Below are 27,304 nucleotides of genomic sequence, written 5' to 3' on the forward strand. Positions count from 1 at the left end.
ACAGAACGCCAGGCCTCCCTGTCCATCACCAACTCCCGGAGTTCACTCAGACTCACGTCCATCAAGTCCATGATGCCATCCAGCCATCTCATCCTCTGTCGTCCCCTTCTCCTCCTGCCCGCACCCCTCCCAGCATTAGAGTCTTTTCCAATGAGTCAACTCTTCGCATGAGATGTCCAAAGTACTGGAGTTTCAGCTTTAGCATCATTTCTTCCAAAGAACACCCAGGGCTGATCTCCTTTAGAATGGGCTGGTTGGATCTCCTTGCAGTCCAAGGGACTCTCAAGAGTCTTCTCCAACACCACAGTTCAAAAGCATCAATTCTTCGGTGCTCAGCTTTCTTCACAGTCCAACTCTCGCATCCATACATGACCACTGGAAAAACATAGCCTTGACTAGATGCACCGTATGACCTAGCAATCCCATTACTAGGCATATGCCCTGAGAAAACCATAGTTCAAAATGGCACATGGACCACCACATGAAAAGATGCTCAACATCACTCATTATCAGAGAAATGCAAATCAAAACCACCATGAGGTACCATTTCATGCCAGTCAGAATGGCTGCGATCCAAAAGTCTACAAGCAATAAATGCTGGAGAGGGTGTGGAGAAAAGGGAACCCTCTTACACTGTTGGTGGGAATGCAAACTCGTACAGCCACTATGGAGAACAGTGTGGAGATTCCTTAAAAAACTGGAAATAGAACTGCCATATGACCCAGCAATCCCACTGCTGGGTATACACACTGAGGAAACCAGAAGGGAAAGAGACACGTGTATCCCAGTGTTCATCGCAGCACTGTTTATAATAGCCAGGACATGGAAGCAATCTAGATGTCCATCAGCAGATGAATGGATAAGAAAGCTGTGGTATATATACACAATGGAGTATTACTCAGCCATTAAAAAGAATACATTTGAATCAGTTCTAATGAGGTGGATGAAACTGGAGCCTATTATACAGAGTGAAGTAAGCCAGAAAGAAAAACACGAATACAGTATACTAACACATATATATGGAATTTAGAAAGATGGTAACAATAACCCTGTATGCGAGACAGCAAAAGAGACACTGTTGTATACAACAGTCTTATGGACTCTGTGGGAGAGGGAGAGGGTGGGAAGATTTGGGGGAATGACATTGAAACATGATAATATCATATATGAAACGAGTCGCCAGCCCAGGTTTGATGCACAATACTGGATGCTTGGGGCTGGTGCACTGGGACGACCCAGAGGGATGGTATGGGGAGGGAGGAGGGAGGAGGGTTTAGGATGGGGAACACATGTATACCTGTGGCGGATTCATTTCAATATTTGGCAAAACCAATACAATATTGTAAAGTTTGAAAATAAAATTAAATTAAAAAAAAAAAGACAAAAAAAAATGGCACATGGACCACCCCCATGTTCACTGCAGCACTATCTACAATATCCAGGACATTAAAAGAACCTAAATGTCTAAGCATCCAATTACTACTATCTTATAATGTTAAGGAATCTTAATAGTAGCTGTGAATGCTTGGGGTAATGAAAATTCTTATATGAGAGCAGGTTATGAATGACTAAAGACTACCATATAGTTTTGAAGATATTTGAGAAAATTGTTTTAAACAACTTATAGGAAACAATCAATATATTTATCAGCTGGGGAGATTGTTCAACGTAGGCAAATTTTTCATTGATAAGACACATGATTTCTGAACAATCTTACAAACTTTTAATATGTATTTATTGATTACACATGTATTGCAAGTTTAAATAAATACTTTAAATTAGCATATAAAATTCACGTACATGCTTTTATTTAAAACTATATAAATGTTTAGATATATAAGTCTAGAAAATGAGAAAGCAATCATAAACTTTAATTTTATTTCTAACAGCTTTTGCTGTTTTTGAAATAATTGATATTTAACAAATATTATTGTAAAATTCTGAAGTTTCATTTTTGTTTGACTGCTGGGATTCTAACAATCATGACAGATTTGGAAGCATTTGAAGTAATTCTAACCCCTCTGTGAAAGTCACCCAGTTGTGTCCGACTCTGCGACCCTATGAACTGTAGCCTGCCAGGTTCCTCTGTCCATGGATGCTCCAGGCAAGAATACTGGAATGGGTAGCCTTCTCCAGGGGATCTTCCCAACCCAGGGATGGAACCCAGTTCTCCCACATTGCAGGCAGGATACCCTCTAGGTTAGAATTAATAGTACAGCAGTGATGCTGCCTGTTCTTTCAAACTTCAGGTGAATTAAATCCATATTTGTTGATTACCTCGTAATGCTAGAGGATTTTACTTGTCCTTATGGGAAGCAAAATAATTTAATAAAATTCTCATCCAGATCTCCATAATGTCACAATGTCTTTCATGTCTTCCCATGTTGTCACCCAGTGTACATGGGATTGATGAGATATGCTCCTGCACGAACCCTCAGGCAGCACTGAGGGGGAAGACGGGGTGGGGGGATGGCAAACAGGCAGAAGCTTCACTCTCCCTGCCAGTGGGTGTCCTGAAAACCAATGCCACAGAACACTGTCTGTCTCAGACTTTACTAATTCAAACACATTAAAGAAATGTAAGTTCGGCTACTTCTTCTTCATGAAGCATACATTCTGAGATTCCTGCAGTCTTGTTCATCACAAAACTAATAAGGAACCAAAAAAGGAAAAAAAAGATGTGGTAAACCCACCACAACTGGGCTGTGGAGTCCCAGGGTGATTCTACCATATTATGTCCAGTGCAGGAACAAGTGCTTCATCTCCTAAGTGTGGAATTGATACAGCGTCTGAGTTAACACTTCTCCCCTTCCCCCTCCCTCCAGATGTAATTACAAGGTCCCAGTGTTCACAGTCTATGCACAACAGGTGGAAATAAAATTAAACACACACAGACTCACATAATTCACCTAGACCTCACAGAGACCCTTTAAATTTGCTGCAATATCTTCATTTTACAGATGAAGAATCTACTTAGTTGGTTGAAAATTTACTTGAATGGACCACAGCATCTTTCCATTCAGGCTGCTATATCAAAATATCAGAGGCTGGGTGGCTTGCAAACAACTGACACTTATTTTTTCCAGTTCTGGAGGCTGGAGGTCTGAGATCAGATGCCAGGCTGGTCAGGTTCTGGTGAGAACCCTCTTTCTGGCTTGTAGACTCCCCTTTCTCATTCACCAGGATCTTCATAAAGCACGCTACAATGACACTGTTCAGGTGACCAAATCATCATGATTCAGCCCAGGGAAAGGGTGGTATTCATCTGAAAGCTGCTTCTTGACACTCAGCCCTGTGATTAGGAATTTGCCAGCACTGGTCCTGCTATTGCAGAAACCAGTAATCGAGAAACCAAGCACCACACTTGGAAAGTTGGAGAACTCAGGTTTACTATACCGGCAGGCCCAGAGGAGTTACCACTCCAACTCAGAGCCCCCAACAAAGGAGTTACAGAGTTTTTATAGACAGACTATAGTGGGCAATACTAGCTGCTAATATGTTTGTTTAAACTAAGGGGTTTCACGAGCGCGGGAACAGCAGTCAAGACAGGAAGCGGGGTGCCTGACCTTTACACGGACAGGCATGATTAAGCAGGATTCTAGGGGCTGGGCAATTGCAAAGAGCAGAACAAGGGTGAGTGAAATAAGCTCGAGTTCCTAGTATTGTAAGTCCCCACTTTCCAAGACCACGTGACCTATGTGATCCAGACTTTGCAAGGAGCAAGCTGAGTTACAGAGGCAGAATGAGCAGGAGGTTATGTAAAATGTTAATTTTTCCTCTTCACTGCTACTATATACTTCCCATTAGTTCCATAGATTCAATTTCATCTGAGTGTATCATTAACTTTCATGAATTATGTCAGTTTCTAATAGAAATTCAGCAATCATCTTAATATGCATTTTTCAAGTACCTTTGGTATGCTTAGAAGCTAGTTGTGCTAAAATCTGTTAGACAAACAACACAAATATTTGATCAAATGTCAGCTCCCACTGGGTTTATAATTTTAATAGGAAGACATGATAGGAAAAATCAGTAAGCATGAAACAGCAAGACTCTGAGGAGCCCTCTCAGGGACAAATCCTTTCCTTGCCCCCTGTTTCTTGTTTGTAGGAAATAGGCTCATTCAGCCTCCTTGACCTTCCCAGAGTTCCAAAGGGAAGGTTCAAATAGTTGCTAATGAGGGAAGGGAGAGGATGCAAAAATAAAGGAGGAGCAGTCAAGAAACAGTAATTGAGCTAGGGGGCAGGGTCCTGGTTCTTCCTTAAGAGAACTTTTGAGTTCTTGTGTAAGAACTGAAGCCCCCATCCAGGTGAAGGATGGTAACTTTAGGCTGAGCAAGATTCCTGGACTACCACTGTTACCTCACCACCAACCATTTGGAAGGAAGTCACTCACCTGACAGCATTCACCTCAAATTATGCCTATAAACATGTTTTTTTCCCAAAAGCCATGAGAGAGTTTTGGATCTTTGAACATAAGCCACCCACTCTGCTTGCTTGGCCCTGCAATAAATCTTTCTCTACTCAAAACATCACCATTTCAGTTTGTTTGGCTTCCCTGTGTGTTGGGCATATGAACTGGCATTCAGTAATGAGAACAGGTACTCTTTGCAAAGAGGAGCTTCTTTCATTCTCCTTTGGTAACAATGACCTGTAAGGGAAGAGGAGTAGGATAGATCAGTGCACAGTGCACCCCTGATTGGGACAAAACAGGGTGGGCATTAAGCGGCAGTCTCTGAGGGTCCCAGCAGACTCCAGAAGCAGTGAGTTACAGAATCAGTGACTTTTTTTTTTCTTTTCTAGGAAATTCTGAAATAATCATTTGATTTAAAACTATCTATCTTCTTTTATAAATATTATGATTACATAATGAAGTAGGGGGAGAGGATTCTATACATTTCCTTATGGATATCTGAATTAGAAAACGTCAAAGACCTGGCTGATTTTCTCCAACAGAAAAATATGGGTACAGTCACTGGGACTCAATGATTTTATAAAAACGTTTAGTTTACATTTAATATGGTGTGACTCTGATCACTTCACAGGGAGACCATTCCAAATGCAGAGCATGTAGAAATAACAGAACAGTGATAAACATGGAGGGTTGACTGGACACTAAAGTAGAATGGTACCTGGTTGTAAAAGAATTCAGTTTTTTTAACTGTTTTAGTAAAAAAAAAAAAAACCAAAATAACATAAAATTTCAAGCTATGAATTCCAACAACCCAAAACATTAAATCCTTGCATTTTTAAGATTGAACTGTAGCCAAGGAGAGGAGCTGGTGCCAGGTGGATTTCAGACCCATTATAATACAAACATTCAGCCCCTGAATGCAGCCTCCTGCTAAATACCTTCTCTTCACAATGGCCTTTCACATCCTCTGCCTCTTATCAACCATTTGCCTGTAATAGGAGTAATTTGCCAAAAGCCAGAGCCCTAATTCCTGACCTCTGAGTTCTCCTTTGAAAAGAAGGTACGGCCCCAGGCACTCTGAAAGAGCCCAGGTAGAGAAGGCACAGTAACTGATTTTTAAATAATCCTAGTCTTTTTCTAAACAGTTGAAGAGGTGCCTGCACTGTTAGCAAGCATGAGAACATTCCTATGGAAAACCGTGTGTTCGGAAAAATGGAGAGGACATGTCCAGAAGGTGAGTGTATTACCAAATGCAAGTTCATGTGCCCAAGGCACAGTGAGGCCAAACAACCCTCAGTGTTGGAGTTTGGAACAGAGAAAGGTTTATTGTAGGACCAGGCAGGGAGGATGGATGGCCTGTGCTCAATGACTCCAAACTCTCTGACGGCTTTGAGGGACAAGTTTTTACAGCAAAATCTAGGATGAGGGCTGCAGGGTATACACTTTTCTTCTGATTGGTTGGTGGTAATGTAACAGGGCAGTGCTCCAGCAAATTCAAGCTCAGCCTGAAGTTACCACTTTCACCTGGGTGAGGGCCTTAGTCCCTTCAGAAGAACTCAGAGATACAGTTATGTATGTTTCTTAAGGGGGAACCCTATCTCAAGGCTGCACTATTGTTTCTTGACTGCTCCTCCCTTATTTCCAGATCCCTTCCTTTCCCTGATGAGAAGCTGTGTAAATCTGCACTTACAAACTGAGGGAAGTTCAAGGAAGATGAATGAAGCCTATTTCTTACAACAAGAAATAGGGGACATGGAAAACATTTATACCTGGAGGGTCCCACAGGGTCCTGCTCAGATTCCAGTGCTCCCTACTTAATGAACATCCTGAAATACACATAAAATGGGATCACCTTTCAAATGTCCTTCACCTTGGGGAGCATTTGGTCAACTGCAGCAATTTTGAAAGTCACATACACAGTACCTGGCAAAGTGAAAGTGAAATTGATGTCACTCAGTCCTGTCTGACTCTTTGCGACCCCATGGAATGTAGCCTACCAGGTTCCTCCGTCCATGGGATTTTCCAGGCAAGAATACTGGAGTGGGTTGCTATTTCCTTCTCCAAGAGATCTTCCCAACCCAGGGATTGAACCCGGGTCTCCCGCATTGTAGGCATACACTTTACAATCTGAGCCAACAGTAACTGGGAAGAAGAAAACAAATGTAAGAGGTGTTGGGGGGAGACAAAGAGGGCTGGGAACGAGATTAACCCTCCCTTACATGAAAAAGTTTACTTTAAACATTAGTTTCTCAGCAATGGATAGCAGATTTTTTTTTTTTTTTTTCCAGCAAAAATCTTAAACAGCATTCATCAGGCCTCTGTCTGAATACCTCTACCCTTTAAAAAAAAAAAAAAAAAAGTGCAATAGAATTTTAAAACAAAATAGAGCTAAAAATAAATAAATCACTAACAAGCATCCTCTTCTTCCCTTGCATTGAGTCATTTACTACTCTGCAGTGTGGTACAGGAATCACCAGCCCACACATGTTTGCGTGTGTGCATGCACAGTTGCTCAGTCATGTCAGACTCTTTGCAACCCCATGGACTATAGCCCGCCAGGCTCCTCTGTCCAGGGGATTCTCCAGGGAAGAATACTGGAGTGGGTAGCCATGCCCTCCTCCAGGGCTTCTTCCTGACCCAAGGATCAAACATGCATTTCTATGTCTCCTGCATTGGCAGGAGAGTTCTTTACCACTAGTTCTTTACCAATAGTGCCACCTGAGAAGCCCTAGGGAAACCTGTAATACGATCCTTCAAAATGTTTATAGACTCTTTGGTGGAAACATCACAAACCTATGACACCTTAGGTTAGTACAAGTGACAAAGAGTCCCTCCTCAACCAACTTTAGCCAGGTTTTTCTGGTAACCGAGTAGAATTAATTTTGATCCCATATCGGATCTGTTTCTGTGACTGTTAAATCCTGTTTTTTGCTTCTTTTGTAATTATAGCATACATAATGGTCTGCCTCAGGGAACCCTGCTCCTCTCTGTCTGATCCTTAAACTAAAGTGCCTTTGTATAGCTCACAGGGAGATAACTTGACCCTGCACAGCTGTGAAGGACTGTGGCATTCTTGAGTTCTTTGTGTGGGAAATGGCATTGTCTGCTGCTTGCCAGCATGGCTCAAAAATTCACATTTGGGGACACAGGAATCAAGATATTCCATTTCACACCAACTGTGAAATGACTGTGAGGAAGTGAAACTAGCACATCTGCCTGCCTGAGGCTTGCCATTCTAGGAGATATTTGCAAGAATTAAATGGTCTTTTTGTTTCCTCAACTCCCCCAATCTCTGATCACTAAAAGAACCTGACATCTGGCCCCAACAAGATGGTTATTTTGAGATGTTAGTCTGCCATCTTTTTGGTCAGTCAGCTCTCCGAATAAGGTCATATTCCTTGCCTCAACATCTCATCTACTGGATTTATCAGCCTATCACTCAGAGTGAGCAGAGTGAGCTTGGAGTCTTGGTAACACTCTGAATCCCAGTCTCCACTAGCAAGAATTCTAAGTCAGTTATTCAATAAGTGACCCAACTTCTGCACCCTACTTATCTTAATATCTGTTCAAGATCCTCATCCCTACGTCTGATGTAGACCTCCTGACAGCAAGGATACCTCCACCCTTGATAGCTAACCAATTTCTCTTAGTAAGTTTCCAAGCACTGACCTTGTTACTCTCCCCACTATCTATAAATTCACGTTGCTCCCTGTTGTACTGGAATTTAAGTCCAGTCTCTCTCCCCTATTTGCAACAGTCTTTGGTGCTGAAAACTCGGCCTCTGTGCACTGCTGTTGAATCAAATCCCAGAGAAAGAGTTTTGGATGAAAAATAAAAGAATAGCTCTGTTGCTTTGCCAGACAAAGGGAGATACAGCAGGTCTGTCAAAAGTATGCATCCCAGGACTTGGTGAGAAGCTTTCAAGGGTGGGGTTGATGATCAGGATCATGGCGTATGCAAGGCCTGCACTTCTTTCATCTAGTCTCAGGTAATATGATGAGTTTCTGTGGTTCCTTTAATATGGCCTCAGATAATTTCTTAAGTTTCTCTGGTTCCTTTAATCTGAAATAAAAAATGCTAACGTCCTCCATTTGTTCAAGACTTTAGTTCTGTAAAGAGCTTAAAGATATTGTTGTGTATATTCCTTGAGGGATAAATCTCAACATTTGAAAAACTAGGATCACAGCATCTGGTCCCATCACTTCATGGTGAATAGATGAAGAAACGATGTAAACAGTGACAAACTATTTTCTTGGGCTCCAAAATCACTGCAGATGGTGACTGCAGCCATGAAATTAAAGGACACTTGCTCCTTGGAAGAAAAGCTATGACAACCCTAGAGGGTATATTAAAAAGCAGAGACACTACTTTGCCAACAATAGTTGGTTTTTCCAGTAGTCATGTATGAGTGTGAGAGTTGGACCATAAAGAAGGCTGAGCACTGAAGAATTGATGCTTTTGAACTGTAGTGTTGGAGAAGACTCTTGAGAGTCCCTTGGACTGAAAGGAGATCAAACCAGTCCATCCTAAAGGAAATCAATCTTGAATATTTATTGGAATGACTGATGCTGAAGCTCCAATACTTTGGCCACCTGATGTGAAGAGTTGACTCATTACATTAGAAAAGACCCTGATGCTGGAAAAGATTGAGGACAGAAGGAGAAGGGGACAACAAAGGATGAGATGGTTGGATGGCATCACTGACTCAATGGACATGAGTTTGAGCAAGCTCTAGGAGATGGTGAAGGACAGAGAAGCCTAGCATGCTGCAGTCCATGGGGTCGCAGAGTTGGACAGGACTGAACAATGCTCCATTGAGGCAAAATCAGGACCCTGCCCCAAGACTGCACTCTTATTTCTTGGCTGATCCTCTCTTGTCTCTGCACATCCTCCTATCTCTCAGCAGCAACTGTTTGAATCTGCCCTTTAGAAATCAGGGAAGGTCATGAAAATTGGAGTCCATTTCCTATGAGAGAAATGGGGGTCATGGAAAGGCTTTCATGCCCAGCAACCCCACAAGGTCCTGCTCGGTTTCATCTTGAATAAAATTTGAATAAAGTTTCTGTTGTTATTACTGAAAAGACTTCAATTAGTGCCTGATTGCTAACCAAACTCAGATTTAGCTGCTCACATTCAAAAGCTAATACTCCAGAGACAAGTGCTGACAGAAATGGGGTAGTTGCTTTATTCAGAAGGATGGCAACCTGAGGAGATGGTTAACTCATGTCCAAAAACCAGTTCCAAAAGTCTGCTCAACCATGAATCTAAAATCCTACCTTTGATGTATTTCTAAGATCATATATGCAAATATCTATACATAGGTCGGTTTCTGTTCCTTTAATTTCCCTGTGTATTTCCACACCAATTTTATATACCATAATTACTAAAGCTTGATAACAAGTCTTGATAAATGTCAGGCCAAGGGCACACAGTGATTTTTATTTTCTTCATCAGAGTTTTGACTATTTTTGGTTTTTAGCAGAATAATTCCACAAAATTGTTACACTAAATCCATGTAAGATTTAGAGTCAGTGTCTACTTGACATGGGTACAACTGATGTTAATGCAAAACTACTTTATTTCTATATGCATGTAAGAAATGGCAAAGGAAATTATATATAAGATATCATTTAAAAGTGTATCAAAAATATATTAGCTACCTTTGAGCAAATCTAAAGAAGACACAACAGACACTAACATAGAGAATTATATAATGCAGTCCTGCTGCATTTTCAAATGGTATCTTATATATATAATTCCCTTTGCCATTTCTTACATGCATAGAAATAAATTAGTTTCTTATTAACATCATTTGTACCCATGAAGCTTGAGCTTCGTGCTTCCATCTATATCATATTAGAAAATTAGAAGAAAGTAATCATAAGATGATAGCAATTGATAGGAAAAATTCATAACAAAAGTTCTTAACAAAGAATATAAGGAATCTTTTTAAACATAAGTAATTGAAAAAAAACTGTAGCAGAAATTATAATGAATGATGAAATAATGAAAGCTTTCTTTTTGAAGAGAGAAAAGATAGCAATGTCTACTAACAATAATACTAAGAATTGTAAGATACTAAGAATTGTACCAGATGCCAGATCAAGAAAGAAAACTATGAAATATTAGGATTGGAATGGAAAACACAAATCATTTTTAGATAATGAAATTTTACACATTAAAAAGTAAAAATAACCCACAGATTAGTTTGTATATTATATAAAAGTGCAACCAATCTATGAATTTTCTTTCATTACAGTTGTAAAGCTTATGTTAAATATAATTCAGAGTTTATAAAAATAGCTTCATTAGAGTTACACTAATAATTGTAGAGAAAAACTTCATTAGTTGAATTAAGAACTGATATAAAATGTTTTCTAACACTTAAGCATAAATATTGTCTCTCTGTTGAATGGACAGTGGAATATGCTTTCCAAAAGGGTGTCAAACATCTACTGTGTAATAAAACATCTCGAAATTTAGGCTTACAGGAACAACTAGGTACTAGTTTTATTGATTCCATGGGTTGAAAGAGAATAGGCCCTGTTGCTCTTTTGTGAGCTCACTTTCATGAGCTGGGCTGCAGGCTGAGGGAGCTGGACAATTTCCTCTGTGCAGTCTTAAGTCTCAAGAAGTTCAGATGAGAGTATTAGCATGGTGGCCGTGTTCCACACACAGCAGATATCAAGGATCTGCCCATGTCAGATTTGCTTAGGATCCAGTGACCAAAGTTGAAACCCAGCAGGATCTTCCTGATACCAAAGCCCTTCCATAACCCCCATTTCTTTTTTGTAGGAAAAAGGTTTCAGCTTCCTAGACCTTCCTGGAGTTCCAAAGGGTAGATTCAAACAGTCACTAATTAGAGGAGTGAGGGAATGCAGAGAGGAAGGAAAGGAAGTCAGGAAACAACAGTTCATCATCTGGCAGTGTCCTGGTTACTCCTCAAGGGGTATACATATCAAGCCGATACAAATCTTTCAATTACTTTACAGGAACTAGGGACCGCACCAGGCAGAAGATGGTAACTTTAGGCTGAGCCAAGCACATAGACTCCTGACTCATTGGAACCAGAAGGCTGACATTGCTGTTACCTCCCCCACAACCAGCCAGAGGAAAGCCGCATACCATGCATACACATATGCTAAATTGCTTCAGTTGTGTCTGACTCTTTGCTACCCCGTGGACGGTAACCTGCCAGGCTCTTCTGGCCATGGGATTCTCCAGGCAAGAATACTGGAATGGGTTGCCATGCCCTTCTCCAGGGGATCTTCCCTACCCAGGGATCGAAACCAAGTCTCTTGTATCTCCTGCATTGGCAGGAGGGTTCTTTACCACTACTGCCACCTGGGAAACCATACCCTGCACACCTCTCCACAAATTTTGACTATAAAAATTGTTCTCAGAAAACAACTGGAGAGAGTTCAGGGATTTTTAAGCATTAGCTGCCCTGGTTTCCTTGTCTGGTGTCTTTCATTAAAATGTTACACTTTCTTCACCATGATTCTGTGTCAGTAGATGGCTAAACTGTGCATGTGAGGGGACTTAAGTTTGGTTCCATACAAAGTGACCACACAATCAAGTCCAGCATCAATGGACTCTGAAGAGCTATTGATGAAACAACCGCAGCGAGTGCATACAGAGTGCTCTGAGGACTCTCTGAGGACAGAGTGGATATTTCAAGCTGTCTCCTAGTAGAAACCAACACCAGAGTTCAGGCAACCCCTGGAAGGAAATCAGAGGCTCTCCCACTGGTAAAAAGGCATTCTGGATTCACAACAGATCAGCAGAGGCTCACTGAGTGATTTGGGTCTAGGATCCTCCTGTTTCAGAGCTTTTCTTTCACCACGGTTTGACTTGCAACCTAGAGTGTCAACTTTGTAGAGGGTTGAAACTTTAAAGGTGATACGAGAAGTGCTAGGCCAACATAAAGCATAGTTGATAGAAAAGAGAAGCTAAGAAAAATATACAGTAATTACAAATAGTTACAAGACTTGCATTTATAGGGTTTTCACAGAGAAGAATGTGCCGCTAGTGGCACCTGCAGGTTAAATAAGACTGTCTTGGTTTCAACTCCTCACTAGCAGGCAAGAGGCATGTGACCATGCTGGAGATTACAGAATGGGCCAGCACTGACTGTGGAATGAGCCCTTCTGAAATCTAAGCAGTGGGCATTGACCTGTGTGGCACGAGCAGCAATCTCTCATTCCCACTGGGCACCTCCTTACAGCCTGAAGAATCACACCAGGGTGTCTGCATGGTATGTACTTCATAAAATCTTAGAGTGGAATCTGTCCCAAAGTGGAAGCAAATTTAATAAATTGCATGCCTGACACAACCTGGATCTCACCCTGGATCAAGGAAATGTCTTTATAGTTCAGAGGAAGTTGAAAGTGATTCACAACAAATCAGAGTGAGAGACGCAAGGGAAAATGTCATATAATAATGCAAAGAAGCACCATGGTAGTATGTGACTAGCACTGTATTTTCCACATAATCCCAGGAGGAGCTCTTACCTCATTAGAAATACAACACCATTAGATTATGTAAGAAGAGGGAATTGCCTGTAGAAATTATGTTTCAAGGGATCATGTATCTGAACATCAAGTACTATCCCTATGTAAGAACCAAAGGGCTTGTCTTTGACTTTTTGTCTTAATCTGAATTAACATAGAAATGATAAATGTTCTGATAAATGTTCAAAAGCATTCTGTCTGATGCTTTTGCCATACAGAATTCATTTACTACATCCGCATAAGAAAGACAAAATTGTTTTTATATTTTTTTCTAAGTCTTCCAGTCTAGGAAGAAAAAATGCCCACCCACACTTCAGCTTTACACATGCCAGTTTAATGAAATATCTAAATTGAATTTATGACTTTTAAGGATAAATACACAATCTCAGAAATACACCAACTTATGTGGAGTAAATAGAGTTACTGAGAGATAACCTGAGAATCAGCCCCAAGCATTTAAGGGGACCCACAGAACTGATGGGCAGTGAGGTGTGGGCTTTCTCTCAAAGACAAATCCCATCAGCTATGCTGGGGCTGGTACACATAACTAGACCTGTTTCTGGAATCTCAATCTTGCAAAGATTTGGGGGACATTTATTTCTTTCAACAAATTTAGAAGCAGTTTAAGTTAGATTTTAAATTTTTGATAAATTTCTAAGATAAAACAAAAATCTTGGCACTTCCTGATTGGATTATGCCCAAAGGCTGGATTTATGGCTTGTCTCAAAAAGGGGTTGAGATTCCAGTGGCTGGAGCTCAGGTCACCTCCCTCGGAGTCCTGGAAGCAGGCATTAATGATACAAGCATTCTTTGGAATGGGTCATTTACCTAGTGGTTACATTACTCACAAGGGAGCTCCACTGTATACATGAGTCCGAATTTTTATTCATCAATGACATAAGCTAAAAAGTCTCAAGTAAAGACTTCACATTGACCAAGTGGAAAATTCTCTGAAAGTGACACACTAACTTAGTAACTAGAAGCTGATTACTCCACAGCATATCCTCCCAGCATCACTGACTCAGAGAGTAATGGTTCTAGACCCAAGGACACAACCTTGCCTTCCTCAGGTTAATACTCCAGGAAAAGGAGGATACAGGCACACCAACAAGGCGTGCATGTTACTGAGCAAGTAGAAGCTAGGCTTTAAAGGCACTAACACATCTACTCCTCATAGCAACCTTGGGTAGAAGGCATTTCCATTTGACAAATAAGGAAACTGAGCCCCAGAAAAGCTAAGACATCTGCAGAGGTCACACGGTAAGACTATGGCAGGTCTCAGACGGTGGCCCTGGGCCAAATCCTTGTGCTACAGCGTGAGGCTGGGCTCAGAGAGAAAGTGGCATGGGTTTCTGTGAGGCCTAGGAAGACTGTTTTTGTTTGTTATATAATTATAAGCTTTATCAGTACAGTATTTCATCAACCAAATATCACAGGACTAGACACAATAGAACAGAATGGAATTAGGAGTAGCTTATTCTAAATAAACTTTAGTTTCTTTTTTGGCATACTTATAAATTTTTATTCCTTATTTTTCATCTTGTCAGACTAGTGGGGAAAAAAGGAAAGATACTAGGATATTCCTCTGTAAATTTCTGTGGTCTGGGGGGGTTTCTCTGAATTACAAGTGCTTAGCTCATAATATATAAAGAAGGGGGAAAATGATATTGTAAATTTTTAAAAAAAATATTAAAGTACAATTGATGTACAATATTATATGCTATTATAATTTTTAAAGATTACATTCCACTTATAGTTATTATAAAATATTGGCTATATTCCTCATGTACTATATAGATATTGTAAATTGAAAAAATTTTACTCATTTAACTGGGTATACAAAATGACACTTTATATAGAATGCGTATTTTCACATTTTGTCTAACAGCTTCATGATTTTATGAAACATAAAAGTCTGAATGGGGGCAACGTTTAAGCCCGCTGTCTTTCAGCATCCTGAGTCATGCTCTGTAGTGACTGTGAATGTATCTGGTGAATTCTGCAGAAACATGTTCATGGTGTGGGTGCACTGATGGATGTGTACCTCTGTGCATTAAATGATCATTCTTCCCAAAGTCATATGTTGAAACTCTAATTCCCAATACAATGGTATTTGAAGGTGGGGCCTTTGAGATATTACATGAGGTCAGGAGGGTGATGTCTTCAAGATAAGAGTAGTGCTGTTATATAAAGAGAAAGAGACATGAGATGTCTCTCCACTATGTGAGCGCAGTGAGAAGGCGGCCATCTAACCAGGAAAAGGGCCCTTACTAGAACCTGACTATGCTGGCACCCTGATTTCATACATCGTACTTCCAGCTTACAGAACTGCGAGACATAAATGTTGGTTGTGAAAGCCTATGATATCCTGTTACAGCAACCCAAGCTGACTGAAATATACACCCTATTCCACTTCTCCATGCTTGCTCTCAAGGTTCAGCTAAATAAAACAACAGGGATTCTTTTTAATGGAAGCCTATCTCACAGGTGTGTGGGTATAAAGCAAAAAGTAAGTGCAGCCCCTTAGCCAGAAGCCCCCAGTCTTCACCACAGCCAGAGAGAAAGGCTCTCACGCTTCTGGGCAAGCCAGCACACCTCACTGCTCCTCCTCAGCTCAGGCTCCACTGCCCCTACTCCAGGGGCGAGAGGAGCTGCTGCAGGGCTAGGCATCACTCACGTGAATGGAGCTCACAGAGGGCTGTCTGCTTCCTGCTGTGTTTTCTCTGCAGTCCTGCTGACCAACACAGCACTCGCCTCCACGGCCAGTGCCTCAGAAGGGAGAAAACAGACTTCTCATCAACTCACTACTTCTAGGGTGTAGGGAGAGAGAGTGAGCTTAACCACCATGGACCTAACTAGTCCAGTTTTTTCAGGAAGGAATAATTAATACATTGCATCATTTTCCACTGAAAATGTTTCTTTGTAAAGAATAAGTCACACTCATAATGTGTGTCAAAATACATTCATTGAATGAAAGAGAATGGCCTTTCCCTTTCATCTATACCTCCTTGCCTCCTGCCTCCAAGTCAAGGTTGAATGGTCATAAGCAGAATTTTCAGATATTCTCCAAGTTAAGGTTGAATGGTCATTAGCAGAATTTTCAGATATTCTCAGCACTTAGAACATGATCTTACAAAATAACTGGCACAATTCATACCAAAGGCAGACTCACCACTGGTGCACTCTGGGTCTCATCCTTGTCCCCTGCATTGCCCAGTTGTCCTTTTACTCCCCAACCACAGTCCAGAAGGACTGTGATCCTGTCAGGTAAGTGGCCATGTGTACAAGAACATTTCAGCTTTTGAATAAGGCAGAAAGGAGCCTCCAGGTAGATCCAGATGAAATGACAGCTGTTCGGACCACACTCCACTGCATTTCAGGCCAGAGGCATGAAATGAATGGATTATTCAAGTCCTATTGAATTTTTAACATAAGTCAGATTTATTCTCTATTATTTTAAAGAATCATTTTAAGTTTGAAGAAGCTGCCCTCAATTCATATTTCATATGGCTGAACACCATTTCCAAGCTTAAAGTTAGACTGAATTATGAATACATGGTTTCCTGCAACAAAATTGGCTTTTAACTTCATTTAACATGGCAACAATTATAATCATAAACCATGCTTTCATTTTCCCTGAGACAAATGAATCTAAAATTGTTTCACTTTTTATAGTTCATTTTCACTTTAAATTTATTTTTACCTGTTTTAAGAGATCCACTACAATTTATTGTGTAGTCAGCTTTATTATTTTTCAGCATAAAAATTAAATTTTTTACAGAGAAATTATTGTGAACCTCAGGTAAACAAGAGTGGTATTAAAGTTTTCCCATCTAATATTTAGATCAATTAATGAAAAATCTTTGCAAAGATTAAAAATTTTTAATATGTTTTGCACAGTTTAGATAATTGGATTATTATTTCCTTCATATAAATGTGGGAGAGTCAATACAATTTAGATATTCTCTGCCTATCAAGGAAAACATGAAAGTGTTATCATATCAAGCAAATGAATTATTTTAAAAGAAAATGACAATAAGTTTGAAACTCTTATTTTCATGTCCGCATCCAGGATATTAAGGAGGTTCTATTCTAGGATGGCAACCTTGACCAGCCCCTGCCTTTTTTGGCCAAAAGATTTAAATCACCAAAATTGAGTTTTCAAGCTCACATTCATGAAATATAGCAATGGCATTTAGAAATTCACAGTTGATTTCATTAAAGTTGAACATCTCCATGCCCACCTCTTCTGCCTCTAAAGTCCTTTTCCCCTTCCCATTTCATAATACCTTCAGCAGGTGAACTTCATGAAGTGTTCTTAAAGGAAAATATAGTCAGCCCTCCATATCCACAGGTTTCCACATACACAGATTCAACCATCCAGCAGACAGCAAATATTAGAAAAAAAAATCCAGAAAGCTTTGAAGAGCAAAATTCAAATTTGCCCCAGGCTGGCAACTATTCACATAATATGTACATTGTATTTATAACTATTTACAGGGAATTACATTATATTGCATAAGGCATACTAGATAATCCAGAGACTATTTAAAGTAAATGGCAGGATATGTGTAGGTTAGGTGCAAATTCTACATGTGCAATTCTATATGTGTAGGTTAGGTGAAAATTCTATAAAAATCATTTTATATAAAAGACTTGTGCATCCTTAGATGGGAGGATCCACAGGAGGGGAGAGTCCTGGAACTCATCTCCCATGGACTGAGGGACAACTGTATATTGCTCAAGTAGCCTCCAAAGTTATCAAGAAAGGGTATGGCCTCATGGCTCCATATGATTTTAAGTCCTTTTTTGGAGTCTAGTTATTTTATTATTATTACTATTAGTTTAACTATAATTATACTGTTCTCTTGAGCATATAGTATTGAACATACATGATTTTTTTTTTTCCACACAAGACTTTTAAAAATTTAGATGCTTGGAAAAATACTTAAAATATAAAGGTACTTTAAAGTTCTTGGTTTATTTATACAAACACATGCAGTGCTGTTGTGCACATAATGTGGAAACACTGCTATGAGACTTGAATACTTGATATTTCATGCAGAATATTTAGGTGCATTAAAGGCTTCTGTATTTTCTTGAATTCTGTTTAATATTAAGAAGAAAGCACACAAATACACACTCACACTGATATTTTAAAATTTTAAATTTGGTCCAATCACTGAAAATATAGTTTTAAAACTACATTCACTATGCAAAGGACTAAAACAATGACCTAGAACTGAACTCCAATGCCTCCTTTACAGCACTTTGCCATTGTTAAAGACAAATACAACAGCATGGTGGGTTCAGGCCTGCAATTTGTAAAATTCATTTTTATGATACACACAAAATACAGTACTAAGCCATTTAATAGCTTAATACCAAAAGCAAAATTAAATAAGACCACAACACAAGTCTTTCTTATTTTCAAATGGCAATTTCCAAAGAGGGCTGGGATGATTATTTTCTTCACTATTAAAGAATGAAAGGGGACTTCCAAGATGCCAGAGGAGTAAGATGTGGAGATCATTCTCTACCCCACAAATGCATCCAAATTATATCTGAATGTGGAACAACTAGTACAGAACACCTACTGAACACTAGCAGGAGACCTCAGACTTCCAAAAAGGCAAGATAATTGCCACGTAACAAAGTAAGGCAAATGAAATAAGAAAAAAGAGACAATCCCACTGCTGGGCATACACACTGAGGAAACCAGAAGGGAAAGAGACACGTGTACCCCAATGTTCATCGCAGCACTGTTTATAATAGCCAGGACATGGAAGCAACCTAGATGTCCATCAGCAGATGAATGGATAAGAAAACTATGGTACATATACACAATGGAGTATTACTCAGCCATTAAAAAGAATACATTTGAATCAGTTCTAATGAGGTGGATGAAACTGGAGCCTATTATACAGAGTGAAGTAAGCCAGAAAGAAAAACACCAATATAGCATACTAACGCATATATATGGAATTTAGAATGATGGTAACAATAACCCCATGTACGAGACAGCAAAAGAGACACTGATGTATAGAACAGTCTTATGGACTCTGTGGGAGAAGGAGGTGGGAAGACTTGGGAGAGTGGCATTGAAACATGTATAATATCATGTATGGAACGAGTTGCCAGTCCAGGTTCGATGCACAATACTGGATGCTTGGGGCTAGTGCACTGGGACGACCCAGAGGGATGGTATGGGGAAGGAGGAGGGAGGAGGGTTCAGGATGGGGAACACGTATACCTGTGGCGGATTCATTTTGATATTTGGCAAAACTAATACAATTTTATAAAGTTTAAAAATAAAATAAAATTTAAAAAAAAAAGAAAAAAGAGACGAAGAAGTCGGGATGGGACCTGCACCTCTGGCAGAGAGCTGTGAAGGAGGAAAACTTTTTGCACACTCAGAAATCATCTCATGGACAGGCACAGGGGGAAGTTATGGAAACCCAGAGAGAGCAAAGCAACAGGTGCATGGAGGCAAAGCCCCGAGAGAATTCAGAACAGAGATCAGCGATGACCAGCACTTCACAGCCTGAGACGCTTGTCTGCATGCCTGCCACGTCACTGGGGGCTGAGTGCTGAGGCTCAGCCTTCAGAGGTCAGACCCAGAGAGAGAACTTGGGTTGACTGCCATAAAGATAGTCTGAGGAGTCTAGTACTGCACAGCTGAGGGAGTCCAGGTAAGAGCCTGGACTTGCCAGAGAGGCAAGAGATCCTTTTTGCAGGACCCACTAACTCCGTGAGATCACAGACAGCAGGACGCCACCTTCATGAGCGCCGTCATAGGTGGGAAGAGCTGCAGCTGCAGTCAACAACCCCAGAGGTGCTCATGCTGGCCACAGCCTCTGCCTGTTTGAGTGCCAGAGGTGGGGCAGGTTGTGGCTGCAGTCTCTGAACCCAGAAGTGGGCGCAATGGCTTTTGGAGCCACTGGCCAAGCTGTGAGCAGGAACAAGTCACTGGCCACACCTTCCTGGGAGCCTGTGCAACCTGGCACTGTCAAGTGACCCACAACCTGGGGCCAATTCCCCCAGGAGAGCACAAGACCATCTCAGGTGGCACCAATTTCCCACAGGCCTATGCCACTGCAGGAACTCCCTCCACATGGGAATTGTGTCTGCCATATCCTTCCCTCTCCCTAACCTGACTAAGCAAGGAAGCCATACTCAGGCTCTGCTTGAGACCCCTCTTGTCTGGGTGAAGAACAGACTCTGGAGGGCAGCCTACAAATGGACGTGGGGCCAAAACCAAAACTGAGCACCAAAAGCTGTGTCACCAAAGAAGAGGAAGGAGATTTGAGTAGTGGATTAAATCCCTGCAGTTGGCAAGAGGCTGTGGGCTTTGGGGGTCATTTTGGACTTTGGACGCAAGTAAAAGCTGGGGTAAGGCCAAATCTGAGTCTGACCAGACCCCACAGTGTCCATAGCAGATCCAGAGACCTTCCCAGAAATATGGAGGGCTTCCTGAGTAGGCAGATGGGCTGGAGCTCACTGTACAGTGAGGACACTGACAACTAAGGTCACAGAAAAATATCCTTCTTGTTACCACTCTCTCTCTCTCTCTCTATCTATGTATTTTGTTATCTTTTAAATTTTGCTTTATTTTTCTTCTTTTTAAATTACTCCTTTAATTTTTATTTTTTACTTTTTTTTAATTTTTTTATTTTAAAATAAATTGATCCTATTTTATTGTTTTCCTACTTCTACAGTACTTTTTTTTTTTTTTTTTTTAACCATGATTTCAGTTTGTATATTTGCTTGTCTAGTTTTCAGTTTGTTTTCATTTATGGGTTTGTTTATTGGTATCACTGCTCCCTTTTTTTGGACTCCTCTTTTTATTCTTTCTTTTCTTTCTTCCCTTTCCTTTTTGTGAGTGTGAATATGCAAGTTTCTTTGTGTGTTCCTATCTGCTTAATGTTGCTTTTACCATTCATCTTGGGTACAAGACATTTTGTCTATTTACATTTTGTCTATCCATTCTGTTTTTGTTTGTATGTTGTTTGATTTTTTTCTATCTTTCTTTCTTTTTCTCTCCTGTGCTGTGTGGCTTGTGGAGTCTTGGTGCTAGAGTAAGGGGTTGGGACTGAACTCCCAAGATGGGAGACCTGAATTAAGGACATTGGATCACCAGACAATTCCCAATACTGAATATTAATCTGAAGATCTCTGCCTAAGGCCTCCATTTCAACCTTAAAACCTGGTCACAGCCAAAGGCCAGCAAACTACACTGCCAGATGCTTCACTCCAAACAGCTAGCAAAAGAGGAAAACAGATCTCCCCATTAGCAGACAGTCTGCTTGAAGCCACAGCAAGCTCACAGATGCCCCAAAACACACCACTGGGTGAGATACTGCCCTTCAGAGAGATAAGATTCAGCAACACCCACTACAACACCTGCACCAGTCCCTCCCAGCAGGAAACCTTCACAAGGAACTGGCCCAAACTTACACAAGCACAGACTGCACAAGAAAGAGGAAAAGAAACATTGCGGCCTGCAGAAAGGAGACTGCAAACAAAGTAAATTAAAGAAAATGATAAGACAGAGGAAGATGGAGCAGATGAAGGAGCATGGTAAAAACTCACAAGACCAAACAAATTAAGAAAATAATAGGCACTCTACCTGAAGGAGAATTCAGAGGAATGATAGTAAAGATGATCCAAAATCTTGGAAATAAAATAAGAGCCACAGATAAATAGAATGGAGGCACGGGTTAAGAACATTAAAAAAAAAAAAATGTTTAACAGAGACCTAAAAGAAACAACCTCTTCATGGATCACAGCCTTATCATGGTGAAGGGGCCTGGGTAACTCAATGAAGCTCTGAGCCATGCCATACAGGGCCACCCAAAATGGACGGGTCATAGTGAAGAGTTCTAACAAAACGTGGTCCACTGGAGGACAGAATGACAAACCACTCCAGTATTCTTGCTGTGAGAACCCCATGAACAGCACGCAAAGGCAAAAATTTATGACACCAGAAGAAGAGCTCCACAGATTGGAAGGTGTCCAATAAGGAAAGAACAGAGAGCAATTAATTACTAATAGCACCAGAAAGAATGAAGCAACAGGGTCAAAGTGAAAATAACACTCAGTTGTGAATGTGTCTGGCAATGAAAGTAAATCCTGATGATGTAAAGAACAACGTTGCATAGGAACTTGGAATGTTAGGTCCATGAATCAAGGTAAATTGGACATGGTCAAGTGGAAGATGGCAAAATTGAATGTCAACATCTGAGAAATCAGTGAACATTTAGTTTTCATGAACATTCCATTTTAGGATGGGAATTCAGATGACCATTATATCTACCACTGTGGGCAAGAATCCTTAAGAAAAAAAAGAGTCGCCCTCATAGTCAACAAAAGAGTTTGAAATGCAGTACTTGGGTGCAATCTCAAAAATGACAAAATGATCTCAGTTCATTTCCAAGGCAAGCTATTTAACATCAGAGTAATTCAAGTCTATGCACCAAGCACTTACGATGAAGAAGCTGAAGTTGACCAGTTCTATGAAGACCTACAAGACTTTCAAGAACTAACACCAAAAAACATACCTTAGAAATCACTGAACTGAAATGAAGAGGAACGGGTGATTTTCATCAAAGGGGATTGGAATGCAAAAGTAGGAAGTCAGGAGATACCTGGAGTAACAGACAAGTTTTGCCTTGCAGTACAAAATGAAGCAGGGCAAAGGCTAACATTTTGCCAAGAGAATGCACTGGTCATAGCAAACACCCACTTCCAAGAACACAAGAGATGAATCTACTCATGGATGTCACTAGATGCTCAATACCAAAATCAGACTGATTATATTCTTTGCAGCTGAAAATGGAGAATCTGAACATAGCAAAATTAAGACCTGGAGCTAACTGTGGCTCAGATTAGCAGCTACATATTGTGAAATTCAGGTTTAAATTGAACAAAGTAGGGAAATCCTCTAGGACATTCAGGTATGACTTAAATCAAATCCCATGTGCTTATACAATGGAGGTGATAAATAGATTCAAGGGATCAGATTTGGTAGACAGAGTACCTGAAGAACTATGGATGGAGGTTCGTAATTGTTCAGTAGGCAGTGACAAAAACCATATCAAAGAAAAAGAAATGCTAGAAGGCAAAGTGATTGTCTGAGGAGGCTTTACAAACAGCTGAGAGAAGAAGAGGAGGAAAGGCAAGGAAGAAGGGAAAGATATGCTCAACTGAATGAAGAGTTAGAGAATAGGAAGGTGAGATAAGTAGCCCTTTTTAATAGGAACAAGGCAAAGAAATAGAGGAAAACAACATAATGGGAAAACTAGAAATCTCCTCAAGAAAACTGGAGATATCAAAGGACAGAAATGGACATAATAGAAAGAAAAGAGATTAAGAAGAGGTGGCAAGAATGCACAGAAGAACTATTAAAAAAAAAAAAAAAAAAAAAAAACCTTAATGACCTGGATAACCACAATGATGTGATCACTCACTGAGAGCCAGACATCCTTGAGTGTGAAGTCAAGGGGGCCTTCGGCAGCATCACTATGAACAAAGCTAGTGGAGGTGAGGGAATTCCAGCTGAGCTATTTCAAATCCTAAAAAAGATGATGCTGTAAAGGTGCTGCACTCAATATAACAGCAAATTTGGAAACCACAGCAGTGGCTCCAGGACTGGAAAATGTCAGTTTTCAATCCAAATCCAAAGAAGGACAATGCCAAGGATGTTCAAACTACAGTTCCATTGTTCTCATTTCACATGGTGCAAGATTTTGCTCAAAGTCCTTCAAGCTAGCCTTCAGCAGTATGTGAGCTGAGGTATTCCAATGTATAAGCTAGGTTTAGAAAAGACAGAAGAACCAGAGATCAAATTGGCAACATTCGTTGGATCATAGAGAAAGCAAAAGAATTCCAAAAAAAATATCCACTTCTGCTTCATTGCCTATGCTAAAGCCTTCGACTGTGTAGATCACAATAAACTGTGGAATATGATTAAAGAGATGGGAATACCAGACCACCTTACCTCTCTCCTGAGAAACTTGTATGCAGGTCAGAAGCAACAATTAGAACCAATCATGGAACAATGGACTGGTTCAAAATAGGGAAAAGAGTATGACAAGGCTGTATATTGTCACCCTACTTATTTAACTCATATGCAGAGTCCATCATGCGTTATACAGAGCTGGATGAATCACAAGTTGGGATCAAGATTGCCAGGAGAAATATCAACAACCTTAGATATGCAGATGATACAACACTAATGGTAAGAGGTGAAGAGTAACTAAAGAGCCTCATGAGGAAGGTGAAAGAGAGTGAAAACTCTCTGGCTTAAAACTCAACATTCAAAAACTAAGATCATGGCATCCAGCGCCACCATTTCGTGGCAAATAGATGGGGGGAAAATTGGAAACAGTGACAGATTTCATTTTCTTTGGCTCCAAACCCACTGGAGCCAAAGGCTGAAATCAAAAGACACTTGCTCCTTGGAAGGAAAGCTATGACAAACTTAAACAGCATGCTCAAAAGCAGAGATAAATTTGCTAACAAAGGTCCACATAGTCAAAGTTATGGTTTTACCAGTAGTCATGTACAGATACAAGAGTTGGACCATAAAGAATGCTAAGCACCAAAGAATTGGTACTTTCAAATTTGGGTGCTGGAAGATACTCTTAAGAGTCCGTTGGAGTGCAAAGAGATCAAAACAATCAATCTTAAATGAAATCAACTCTGAATACTCATGTGAAGAACTTTTTCTGAAGCTGAAGCTCCAATACTTTGGCCATCTGATGCAAAGAGCTGACTCACTGGAAAAGACCCTGATGCTTGGAAAGCCTGAAGGCAAAAGAAGAAGGGGGTGGCAGAAGAGGCGATGATTAGACAGAGTCACTGACTCAATGGACATGAATTTGTGCAAACTCTGGGAGAAAATGAAAGACAGGAAAGCCTGGAGTGCTTCAGTCAATGGGGTCACAAAGAGTCAGATGTGACTCAGTGACTGAACAACAGAAGAAACAAAGAACAGATGATCAGTAATGGACAACACAATAAGTGAAATAAAAAACACACTAGAGGGAACCGATAGCAAAATAACTGGGGCAGAAGAATGGTAAATGACCTGGAAGATAGAATGGTGGACATAAGTAAAGCAGAGCAGAATAAAGAAAAAAGAATGAAAAGAAAAAAATGACAGTCTCAGAGACTTGTGGAACAACAATTACCATTCTAATATCTGAATTATAGGCTTCCCAGAAGAAGAAGAGGAAAGGAAAATGTTTGAGAAAATATTGGAGGAGAATCATTGAAAACTTCCCTAATATTGGAAAGGAAATAGTCATCCAAATCCAGGAAGCCCAGGGGGTCCCATATATGATAAACCCAAAGAGAAACATGTCAAGACACATTAATCAAACTAATAAAAATTAAACACAAAGAACAAATATTAAAAGCAGCAAGAGAAGAGTAACAAATAACATAAGTAAATTCTCTTAAGGTTAACACCTGATGTTTCAGCAGAAACTTTGCAGGCCAGAAAGGAGTGACAGGATATACGTAGAGCAATAAAAGGTGGGGGGGAGGGGAGAAGAAAACCTATAATCAAGATTTCTCTATATAGAAAGGATATCGTTCATATTAGACAGAGAAATCAAAAACTCCATAGATAAGCAAAAGTTAAGTGAGTTCAGCATCACCAAAATAGGTTTACAACAAATTCTAAATGGAATTTTCTATATAAGAAAAACAAGTGGAATTTAGAAAGATGGTAACAATAACCCTGTATACGAGACAGCAAAAGAGACACTGATGTATAGAACAGTCTTTTGGACTCTGTGGGAGACAGAGAGGGTGGGATGATTTGGGAGAATGGCATTGAAATATGTATAATATCATATATGAAACGAGTTGCCAGTCCAGGTTCAATGCACGATACTGAATGCTTGGGGTTGGTGCACTGGGACGACCCAGAGGGATGGTATGGGGAAGGAGGAGGGAGGAGGGTTCAGGATGGGGAACACATGTATACCTGTGGCGGATTCGTTTTGATATATGGCAAAACCAATATGATATTGTAAAGTTAAATAAAATAAAATTAAAAAAAAAAAGAAAAACAAGTGAAATAAAAGGGATACAAAAAAATCCCAAAGCAATAAACAGTAACAGGACCATACATATCAATAATTACCTTCAATGTAAACGGATTAAATGCTCCAACCAAAAGATACAGACTTGTTGAATGGGTACAAACACAAGACCCTTACATGTGCTATCTACAAGAGACCTACTTCAGACCTAGAGACACATACAGACTGAAAGTAAGATGCTGGAAAAGATATTCCATGCAAATAGAGTCAAAAGAAAGTGGGAATAGCAATACACATATCAGATAAAATAGACTTTAAAATACAGACCATTACAAGAAACAAGGAAAGATACCATATAATGATATAGGGATCTATCCAAGAAAAAGATGTAATGATTATAAATATATATTCACCAAAAAAAAAAAAAAAAAGGAGCACTTCAATACATAAGGCAAATGCTAACAACTATAAAAGGAGAAGACTCTTGAGAGTCCCTTGGACTGCAAGGAGATCCAACCAGTCCATTCTGAAGGAGATCAGCCCTGGGATTTCTTTGGAAGGAATGATGCTAAAGCCGAAACTCCAGTACTTTGGCCACCTCATGCGAAGAGGTGACTCATTGGAAAAGACTCTGATGCTGGGAGGGATTGGGGGCAGGAGGAGAAGGGGACGACAGAGGATGAGATGGCTGGATGGCATCACTGACTCAATGGATGTGAGTCTCAGTGAACTCTGGGAGTTGGTGATGGACAGGGAGGCCTGGCATGCTGCGATTCATGGGGTAGCAAAGAGTCGGACACGACTGAGCGACTGATCTGATCTGATAAAAGGGGAAATCAAATATAGCACAATAAAATTCAGGGACTTTAACATCCCGCTGACACCAATGGACAGATCATCCAGATAGAAAATTAATAAGGAAACACATGCATCTGTAAATGACACATGTGACCAGATGAACTTAATTGATATCTACAGGACATTCATTCAAAAACATTAGAAAACATTTTTTTTTCATGTGCACATGGAACAATTTCCAAGATAGACCATATTTCACATGACAAATCAAACCTTGGTAAATTTAAGAAACTGAAATATTATCAAGCATTTTTTCTGACCACAATATTGTAGATTGGAAATCACTTACAGGAAAAGAACTGTAAAAAACACAAACACATGGATGCTAAATAATACATCTCTAAATAACCAAGAGGTCACTGAAGAAATCAAAGAGAAAATGAAAAAGTAACTAGAAACAAATGACAATGAAAGCATGAGAACTCAAAGCCTAAGGGATGCAGCAAAAGCACTGCTAAGAGGAGC

General features: G+C 40.1%; 1 protein-coding gene and 2 long non-coding RNA genes across 3 annotated transcripts in view; 1 reads left to right on the top strand and 2 right to left on the bottom strand.

Moving 5' to 3' along the window:
• GABRG3 (gamma-aminobutyric acid type A receptor subunit gamma3) overlaps window positions 1–27,304 on the bottom strand; it is an 838,213-nt gene that overhangs the window by 413,908 nt on the left and 397,001 nt on the right. The gene's annotated exons all lie outside the window — the stretch shown is intronic.
• On the bottom strand, window positions 3,365–6,436 carry LOC123330707. Its single transcript, XR_006546781.1, has 2 exons — window positions 6,183–6,436; window positions 3,365–4,650 (listed from the first exon to the last, which is right to left on the bottom strand). It is a non-coding gene; the product is annotated as an uncharacterized LOC123330707 (long non-coding RNA).
• Window positions 5,386–6,189, top strand: LOC123330706. Its single transcript, XR_006546780.2, has 3 exons — window positions 5,386–5,473; window positions 5,559–5,647; window positions 6,059–6,189. It is a non-coding gene; the product is annotated as an uncharacterized LOC123330706 (long non-coding RNA).

The sequence above is a fragment of the Bubalus bubalis genome, chromosome 20, assembly GCF_019923935.1.
Source record: "Bubalus bubalis isolate 160015118507 breed Murrah chromosome 20, NDDB_SH_1, whole genome shotgun sequence".
NCBI lineage: Eukaryota > Metazoa > Chordata > Mammalia > Artiodactyla > Bovidae > Bubalus > Bubalus bubalis.